The sequence below is a fragment of the Triticum urartu genome, chromosome 2A (genome assembly GCF_056163025.1).
Source record: "Triticum urartu cultivar PI428250 chromosome 2A, HENAU_Tu73, whole genome shotgun sequence".
NCBI lineage: Eukaryota > Viridiplantae > Streptophyta > Magnoliopsida > Poales > Poaceae > Triticum > Triticum urartu.
This window is the reverse complement of record NC_141874.1, coordinates 389,515,208-389,523,537: the sequence shown is the minus strand read 5'-3', so window position 1 is coordinate 389,523,537 and position 8,330 is coordinate 389,515,208. Positions and strand designations below refer to the sequence as shown.

The following is an 8,330-nucleotide window of genomic DNA, read 5'->3' as shown; positions in this document are numbered from 1 at the left end:
ATTTTGCAATACATTCATGATTCGCTTATAGTGAGTGGTGAGAGTGACGGAAGCTTATACCTGAGTAAGGGGGTTGTTGCATATGGGAGTAAAGAGGACTTGTTACTTAATGCTATGGTTGGGTTTTACCTTAATGATATTTAGTAGTTGCGAATGCTGGATAGAGTTTCAATCATAAGTGCATATGATCCAAGTACGAAAAGTATGTTAGCCCATGTCTCTCCCTCATTGCATATGATATCTATCGTGTTATATTCAGTTGCCTATGGACAATCTTTTTCTTTGTTCTACACAAACTTTGTACTAAGCAACTAACTTTTATTATCTTGCAAATTACTCCTAGTTTTATTCTGGCAAAGTAGTTCTAGAATTACACCTACAAAGTACTTCTAGTTTCATACTTGTTCTAGGTAAAGAAAACGTTAAGTGTGCGTAGAGTTGTATTAGTGGGTGATAGAACTTGAAGAGAATATAAATTCTACCTTTAGCTCCTCTTTGGTTTTGACACTCTTGTTTATCGAAAAAGCTACAATTGATCTCCTATACTTGTGGGTTATCACTCGTCATGGATGCCTCCATCTCTTTGGTCCACCCCATGGGCGCCTGCCCTCCAGCAGGCGGGTATGGATGGGCCACCTCGGTTCTCTCCATTAAAGGAGGAACTGTCACTATGGTAGGCTGTCGAGGTGGCTCTAATCAATAGGGGCCGCAGTTGTCGGCTGCCCTAGCTTTTCCCCTTCCGTGGAGAAACGGTTTCTCCCCAGCGGATCCTTGGAGGCCGAGGCCTCTGCCTCGCCCATAGAGACATAGGCATCCCCTCCCGTGATAGGCACACATGGAGCTTGTTGAGAAGTCACCTCCCCCGGCCCGCCATGGGCTATAGGGGAGGGGGAACGCTCCTCCGATGCACTGGGTGGAGGGAGCCCACTCGACGACTGCTTATCGCTAGTACGGGAGCATTATGGGCTGTGAAAGACAAATAATCGATTAGATTTGTGGGAAGAAGGAATTAGCATGCATACAACCCGTACGAAAATAATGCATACCTCCTCGGTAGTGGTCTTTCCCTACACTGCTCTATCAGGTCATCATCTGATTCATAGGAGATGACCGTGGCTGCAGCAAGGGCCTTGCGGGGTGCAATGTCGGCAGCCTTCACAAGGGGCCTTCAGGTTCGGAGGGCGACAGCCCCCATGACGTCTTCGGGCACCATCCTCTTTCTCTTCGAGGGAGGAGTACCTTCCTCCCCCTCCTCTCCTTCTCCCTCTCTTTCCTCCTCATCAGAGGAAAGAGCTTGGATGTTCTCAGACTTAGTGCCCGAGGGGTCTCAGATCCGAAGACCTCCCCCGTTCTTCCCCGTCTCCTTCTTTCCCTTGGCTAGGGCCTTTGGGGGCACCACGCCCAAGAGGGCATGTTGCTCGGGGATCCGGTTTTCTTTGGGCAGCCGTGCCAAACACTTGGACGCTCATTTCTGAAGGCGAATGAGGAAGGATCAGACAAATACAAAATACAAAATCGTTGGTGAACATGCGAGATGATGGTTACATCGGATGGGCCGTATACGGCGTTGTTGCCGCTGTCTGGCCTGTCTTCGGGGGATTCATTCTGGGACGACTTGAAGAGAGCCGTCCACACCCCATCTATGTTGGTGCGGAATAATTTCCACAGTGTTGGTATGTCTTCGGGCTTATAGAGCCACATAGGGCTAGCCCTGAGCTAGAGTGGGGGGGTGTACCGATGCAGCATCACATCCACTAGCTTAAATTTCTTATTGAGGGCCTGGATCCTCTCCTGGAGAGCGACGACCTCGTCTGGATTGCCCCACTCCAGGCCCTGCTTCTGCCAGGTCATCAACTACCTCGGAGGTGTACCCATGAAGGCGGCAGCCATATCCTGGCCCAGGGCGAGGGGATGTGTGATGTAGAACCACTTGCACTGCCAGATCTTCACGGTCTTGATGAAGGTTCCCTCAGCCAGTTCGGCCTCTGTAGTTTGCTGATCATGGCACCCCCCGCACTCGGTGAATTCGGCACCACTACTCTTCATCTTGACGCGGAAGGTCTTCAGCCACATGCCCAAGTGCGGCTCCATGCGGAGGAACGCCTCACACACGATGATGAAGGTGGTGAGGTGCATGATGGAGTTTGGGGCTAGATTGTGGAAATCTAGACCATAGAAGGAAAGTATCCCCTGCACGAAAGGGTGCAAGAGGAAACCGCTCCCTAGGCTTGGGAGTGGGGACGCATTGGTCGGGCTCGAGAGCCCTGCAGGTGGTGTCAGCGGGAATGTATCCCGCTGCCCTGAGCTCATCTGGTGGCGTCGATGACCTTGGAGGCCACCCACCTCCCCTTCAGATCCGTATCGGCCATTGACATGAGGTGAGGAAGCTTGGAGAAAGCTTTGGGATTGGAAATGGAATTTGGGGGGTGCGGGAGCTTGGAAGATTTGGGCACTGGAGTAGAAGGAGAGCGTGGGAGAAAAGATTTGTCACCCTACTCTTTGTAAGTCAGTAAAAATACGAAGTGTCCCTTCTGCTGCGTCGTAAAGATCGCCACGTATCGGTTCATCATGTCATCATGGTCGCACGGGTCGAAATAATCAATTGATGATATCCCCTATAATGTGGGGCACGATATCTGTTTTGATATGGCATGCCAATGAGAGGGTTACCTCGAACCACAACTCGAATAAGCAATAATTGATGTATATGATGCCATGGGCGGCGACGCTTCAGAAAAGTTGTTAGTAATTGACTGCGAACACACCTGCACTTCTAGTCTCCGAGACTAAGCAAACCATGCACTTCGGAATGAAGATGCATTTTGGTGTAATATGGTCAGTTGGCCTTATCCCCTATTAGAAGGGTGCTATCGGTAGATTAGGGATCTACAAACTATGTACGGATGCTTAGCCGGGGCATTGGGAGGAACTTGCTAGATAACTCGCGAAGACAATTAAGCCGAAGACATCATCCGAAGAATATTATCGTCCTCGGCTTCAAAGACAAGTTCAGGGGCTACTGCTGGTGTCATGGACTAGGGGGTCTCGGCCTAGTTGGTCTAGTCCATGGGCCCGACTGACAGCCCATTGATGAGGAGGGACTCCAGAGGCCTCTAACCTGCTCCACCGAGGACTTGCCGTGTGCTCCAAGTATATCAATTGAATTCGGCATGTAACCCCTAGATGGAAACCGACCATGTGTAACCCTAGATACCCATGGTGCATATATAAGCCAAAGGGTTTAGTCTATAGAGACGCATTCATCATCACCACCATTACCGCTAGGGTTTAGTCCATAACTTAAGATCTCAAAGTAGATCAACTTTGCACTTTGATACACCCATAATATAAGGAAGAGCAGGACGTAGGTTTTTACCTCCTTGAAGAGGGCCTAAACCTAGGTAAAAGCATTGTGTCACTTGTCTCTTGTTACCCATCGATCTGATATCATAGCTCGCCCCCCTACCCGAGGTCTACCGGTTTTGACACCAACAACCATGGAAGGACTTATGCATGGTTCGCTGATATGTTGCTCTAGCATTCTTGAACCCGAAGGGTATTATGATGAAGCAGAAGGGGACATAGGACGTGATGGAAGTTGTTTTCTCCTGATCAGACTCCTTCATACATATTTGATGGTATCCTGAACCGGCGTCCAAGGAGAATAGTCTTTCTCATCCCGTCGTTGAATCAATGATTTAACCTATGCGTGGGAGAGGGAACAGATCCTTGGGGCATGCCACGTATCGGTTCATCATGTAGTCTACACACATTCTCCCAAACATGTTCATCTTGTGCACCATGACTGGGTAGACCAGCCATTCGGGGTGTGCCACCTCCCTAATGAACGCAGCAACTAGGAGCCGGACGATCTCCTCTCCAATCACTTGCCTTATCTACGTGCAAAAATGTCGAAGAGCTTGCATGATCGGCCTTGCATCCTTGCAGACATTGAGGTTGTGTTGCGCTTTGTTTGCTGGTACTTCTGGCATGTGTACGGGCTTCCAGGCGAATATGTTCCAGTTAGCCTGAAGGAATGTGAGGAGGTTGTCCTCATGTTCCTCCAACGGGTCTCCGCCAATTGTCACATTTTCTTCGGGTCCTCCGGGTGCACCTGAAAATTTTTGGTGCCCTTTGGAGGTTGAAAAACTGGACCCAGCCTTTGTTTCATTGGGAACTCTGTTATTGAGGTGTCTGCACATCGCTGGATCCGCTCAAGCTCTGCAGAGGCTAATGCGGCCTCTGCGAGTTCTATGTTGGCGACCTCAGCCACAAGTGCCCTCTCCGGGCTGACATAGGTTGTGACCGTTCCCTTTGGACATGGCATCTTCAGCTGTAGATATGCATATGATGGTACTTCCATGAAGCGATTATATGCTGACCTGCCGAAGATTGTGTTGTAGCCGCTGCAGAACGGAGCGACCTCGAACTGGATTTGCTTGGCTCAAAAATTCTCCTCATCGTTGAAGATAACCTCGAGATCAATCTGCCGTAGGAATTGGACGTGGGCGTCGTGGAGCGAAACCGTGAAAATCGGTATCCGAGGGCTGGTGGCTAGATGTGGAGATCCCTATCTTTCCAGGGTGTCAGGGAAGATGATGTTGAGGTTACTGCCTGCGTCCATAAATAAGTGTGAATGGCGACAACACTAATGACTAGATATACCACCAAGGAGAACTTGCCAGGATGTGGGATATGGCATCGGTGTTTGTCTTAGCTAAAGTTGATCGTAGAATTAGAGCATGTGAGGAGCTCGCTTGGGGCAGACTCCATTGCGTAGATCCCACGCTGGGTGAGCTTTTGTTTTCGGCGTGTCTCTGCCATTGGGAAGATCATGTTAACGGTATGTGATTGGGAAGGCTGGTGGGTTGAAGTAGATCCAGCTTTTTCCCTTATCTCAGAATATATGGGAAGGAGAGCCCCCTAGCCTCTCCTTATATACAAGATGGAGGTTAGCGTTTTATAGAGAGAGATGTGATCCAGGTCACCACCGCCCCTGGTGGAAAGATGATCCCTAGGTGATTATCCTTCCCTTCGGGCTCCCTTATATCGCTGGGCCCCGTAGACCCTTCTGCTAGGCCTTCTGTCACGCTCCCCTCAGTGAGCCACCTCTAGTGTATGACACTGTCACGCTCCTTCATGACGACAATCTCCTTGAGACGGCTCTTTCGTTGCCCAGCCGTGGTTGTTGTTAGTGGGATGAGGTTGCCCCTGCCACAAGAGAGCACCTACCTCGGCACAGGCATCCCCGACAGGGTGGGCACATGAGTGCCAGGAAGGCGTCATCGCCTCTCCAAGGGGTGGGCGCACGAGGGGAGGGAAGGGTCGTCGCTAGCAGGTTGGGCATGTGAGGGGATGGAAGAAGATGGCCGGCACTGGAGAAGAGAAGAAGAGGCAACTTACATGTGGCCCCACATGTAAGTTAATGGTTAAACTAAATAGTCAAACAAACAGTTTGTTTAAGAACGGGTCTGACATGTCATAATCACGATCAATTGTAAAACACTCGGTGATTTTGGTTTTGTGAAACAAATGATGCCGATTCTGAAAGGTATAGGCGACAAACTAAAATCTGATACTTTTTTAAAACCCTGACGCGAAAAATGGTAGTTTTATGGTATTCACTCGGATGTGACGGGCATGCACCTAGCCATTCCGATTCAAATTATCATGCATGCAACAAGGCACATGGCATTGCAATGGTGGTCTCGCCAGATCTGTGCCCGGTGCCACGCTGCGGCATAGTGGCTTGCATGCAGGACGAGTCCAGCTGCAGCTCCAGCCAGCCATGATATGAAAGGGAGAGTACACCACACCACACCACCACCACACCAGCCGGATTCGTGCTCCGCATCGGCATCTAATATAGTGGGGAGCGGTCTACGAGCTACCATCCATTTCCTTGGTCAAGTTCCTCCTTTTCTTCACGAGTGGTCCGGCCTCAGCTGCAGAAATGTCAAGTCATCACAATCTTTTCCCTGCCCCAAAGCTGCGGCCCTCGTTCTTACAAGAAAAGAAAAGCAACCACTACTAATACTTATCCCCATGATTATAAACGATGGAACAATTCCTATAAACGAATAAAGGAGATTTTGAATTAAAAAAAGCATTGTCGTTGTGACTGTGATCAGTGGTATGTTGCTTAGGCTTGCATCTTCCAATAATGTCATAGCTTAGCATGGTTGCTCGAACTGAAATAAAATCGACATTCAGGTTTTATTATTCCTCTATTTCTTTGTTAACAAAAGGGTAGTTTTTATTACTAATCATTATTTGTTTGGTGGCAGTGATAAGTGGCCTACCTAACATTGTTGTAGTACCTGATGCTGTCTTATACAGTATTCAGCAGATCAGATGTTTGTCCCTAGCGCAACAAGAGCCCATGGCCAAATTGAAATAAATGCATAGTACTAAATAGTTCACTTGCCTCTACTACCTTAAAGTCAAGCCAGGTCATGGTACATTCACTAATTATATTTTGTGGACAAAACTGCTTCCTAAATGTACAAGAAATTTGCAGCTCATTCTCCCTCCCTTGAACGTCTGGTCTGGAGGAAAATTGAAAAGGGGAAGAAGAAGAAGAATAAAAAGGTGGGAAAACAATTGAGGACAACTCTATACATATTTGCACAATTGAAGTGATCCTGATTGTTGAGTTGAGAACTTTAGAGTGTTGAATACTTCATGGATCAAGTATTATGCTTCCACACCTACACTTCCAGCTCAGAGGTTTGTAGTCCGAGATGCCACCATTGCCCCTGTAGGCAGCGAGCATCGCTGCACCGATGTCACTCGCCGCATCATGGTGTTCTCGGCCAGCTCTCTGCTTGTGATCCTGTGGCACTATGGGCACCTGCACTTCCTTGCAATGGCCACAAGACATGCACACACTCTCACACCTTGGTGGCCTTGATCCGATCAGGCCCCTCCGTTCCATCTTCATCATCTCCCCTCTGTGTCCCCCCTTCTACTCCTATAACATTAATAAACAATGCTTAATTAGCACTGTAGCACAAGCAAAGGTCCATCAGACAATAGCAACAACTTGTTGATTATTTGTACCTTACTGCTGCCAATCTCTAGTAACCTCAGTGGCAACCTCCCTGTGATAGAAATTGAGAAAGTATAGTTGAGTAAGAAACTACCATGGAAATGTGGAATGACTGTTTCAAACTAGAAACATTGAGATGAGCACTAGAGGTCTTACCAGCATCTGAATGTGCTGACTCCATGGAGGGGAGGAGGAGGACCGAGAGGAAGAACAGAGGCAACGGCATATGGGTACTGCCACTGCATTGCAAAAGATGGACCATTCTTGTCTGTGTTGAACCTTCTTAATTAAACTAGCTCAATCGGTTTTTCCGGCCCCTACGGCAAACTGATCTGAATCTTCCAGCAGCTAGCTAGACCTCTATCAGCGGTTTCATTGCATCAATATCGAGTTCATAGCAAGATTTCTGGTGTGGTATGTTGTGGTTTGGTGGGGGAGATGAGATGAGATAGACGAGGAGGAAGAAGGGGAGTGCTAAATAGGATAGAATATTTGGGACTGGGGTTGAAAAAAATAGTTCTAGCAGATTCGGGTGCGGGTTGTGGGGGATTAGCTAGCTATTTCCAGGTACAGACTCTGGAGTGCATTCATAATAATCTTGTCGGTGGTGAGTTTAGTATCTTGTGTGCGTGTTGTTCGTGTGTCCGGAGGGGCATATCACTTACTCTTTTTTTAGGGGTGCATATCATTTCCTAGCTCATCTTCGTCTCGACTTGGGCTAACACATTTTTGTTCGAAAAGAGGTGCTTGCCCGGTCTTAGACTAAGGCCCTTACAGATTTGACACGAGTTCCAGACCGAATAAGTAGAACGAAGTACGGAATAGCAAGTACAAGCGTTACAAGCCCGAAGGCGAAGATAAGCGACGCAGTGCCCAGTCAAAAAGGGGAAACATCGGGCTCTCAAGGTAGCATAGTCAAGTGTCATGCCGTAGGTGCCCCTTGTGTTGCTCAACGAAACCCAGTACACTTTGCTCGCACATTTGCTGGGAGCCCCTCCACGTGCCTTCTGTCTTGTGCCCTTGACAGAGGTTTCCAGAGCTGCAAGAAAGACACCAGTTTGTATGATAGATCAGCCAGGTGTTTGATGTATACTCCTTTTATCAAATCCTTGTTTCTTGTGGTCCACAAAGCCCACGCCAGTGCCCCATAACCCACCCAGGCCATTCGTCTATCACGCCCGGAGGTGGCCCTTGCCAACCGGTAGAAATGTGAAAACCCACTCGAATTCCATGTGGATCCTGTTACCGCCCTCAACGAGCTCCACACGAATCGTGCTAT

The 8,330-nt window shown here is 48.5% G+C and overlaps 1 pseudogene across 1 annotated transcript; it reads right to left on the bottom strand.

Annotated features, from left to right (window-relative positions):
- Window positions 1-6,418: 6,418 nt before the first annotated feature.
- Window positions 6,419-7,685, bottom strand: LOC147985222 (EPIDERMAL PATTERNING FACTOR-like protein 2; annotated as a pseudogene). Its single transcript, XR_015615104.1, has 3 exons — window positions 7,208-7,685; window positions 7,063-7,103; window positions 6,419-6,973 (listed from the first exon to the last, which is right to left on the bottom strand). The product of XR_015615104.1 is annotated as an EPIDERMAL PATTERNING FACTOR-like protein 2 (transcript).
- Between the last annotated feature and the right edge of the window lie 645 nt (window positions 7,686-8,330).